Source organism: Aplysia californica, unplaced genomic scaffold (genome assembly GCF_000002075.1).
Source record: "Aplysia californica isolate F4 #8 unplaced genomic scaffold, AplCal3.0 scaffold01103, whole genome shotgun sequence".
NCBI lineage: Eukaryota > Metazoa > Mollusca > Gastropoda > Aplysiida > Aplysiidae > Aplysia > Aplysia californica.
Genome location: NW_004798373.1, coordinates 109,243 through 110,458, shown reverse-complemented (window position 1 = coordinate 110,458; position 1,216 = coordinate 109,243). Strand labels below are relative to the sequence as shown.

Here is a 1,216-nt window from a genome sequence, read left to right as displayed (position 1 = left end):
CCTTTTTCTTCTTCAACTTCAGCCAGAAGCCGCTCGCTGAGGCGACATTGAGTTGTTAAATTTGATAGTCTTGTTGTGCATTCCGTTTTAGCAGCAGTGTCTTCGTGCTTGCTGTCGTGCTGTGTGGGATGGGTAACGGTAACGGCTACGCGTTGTGATGGAGGAATTTTTCATTTCGTTTCGGCGATCAAGATTCTTCTGAAGGATAGTTTGACAGTCGTCAGTGCTTTCGGTTCTTTGTGTGAGAATGATTCACAGGATGTGGCTATGATAAAAGAGTGTTGTATACAGTAAGTGCGGAAAGAAATTAAAATAAGATAAGATACGATAAGATAAGATAGATCTATGTCTTCATTGTCCAGATTCAGGGATATTGGTTTGGTGTTTCACCACGTGTACACACACACACACACACACACACACACACACACACACACACACACACACATACACACACACACACACACACACACACATGATGCACACACTCGCAGGCTTACAATCCCATGGATAATATAAATGAGCAGCAACATAAATAGCAATAATCGTAAGCTAGATACACACTCAATGCATGCTCTATGGTCATTGATGAATACTTCATACAAGATGGTTAAGATGGAAGAATTTTGATGGATGATTGTTAACTAGTTTTGACTAGATAGATCTAGATCTAGATCTAGATTTAGTAGATTTAACTTCTTTTTCTTCTTATCCATCTTAGGAATGTTTCCTGTTAGCTCCGTGCAACTCTTGAACACCTTTGAACGGTAACTGTCTGCTTTGATGACCTTCTTCTGCCTTTTTTCTCTTCTTTTAGACTACTCACTATTCTTTTCTATGCAGTTCTTGGTGGCTAAATGTGGCCGTTATTGATCCTGCTGGCTGTAAACAACACCCTGTTTGTTACTCTCTTGTAACTCCTCTAATCTCCAGGCGCTCGTATTAATCTAATAACCTTAAATGCAGTCTCGAGCGCCGGAAAACCTCTACTAAAATTTGTTTTTTTTAAAACTACACCCCGGAACTGCGCACCGCTGAGTCAGTCAGTTGTAGAGAAGAGTCATCACCATAGAGATATCTACTGCCTTTCTCTCCCTGGGTCAAGGTACAGGTCATGAACAAACACTTTCCACTTTTCCCTATCTCTTGGTGTTATTCCATGTCTTCCCACTTTTCTGTACATGAGAGGGGGGGGGAGAAAGAGGAGGGAGAGAGA

The 1,216-nt window shown here is 41.4% G+C and overlaps 1 protein-coding gene across 1 annotated transcript in view; it reads left to right on the top strand.

Moving 5' to 3' along the window:
* Positions 1-6: 6 nt before the first annotated feature.
* The window catches only part of LOC101859829, a gene marked incomplete at its 3' end in the record, with an annotated part of 93,426 nt that continues 92,216 nt past the window's right edge, over positions 7-1,216 (top strand). The window contains 1 exon segment of the mRNA XM_005111700.2: positions 7-290.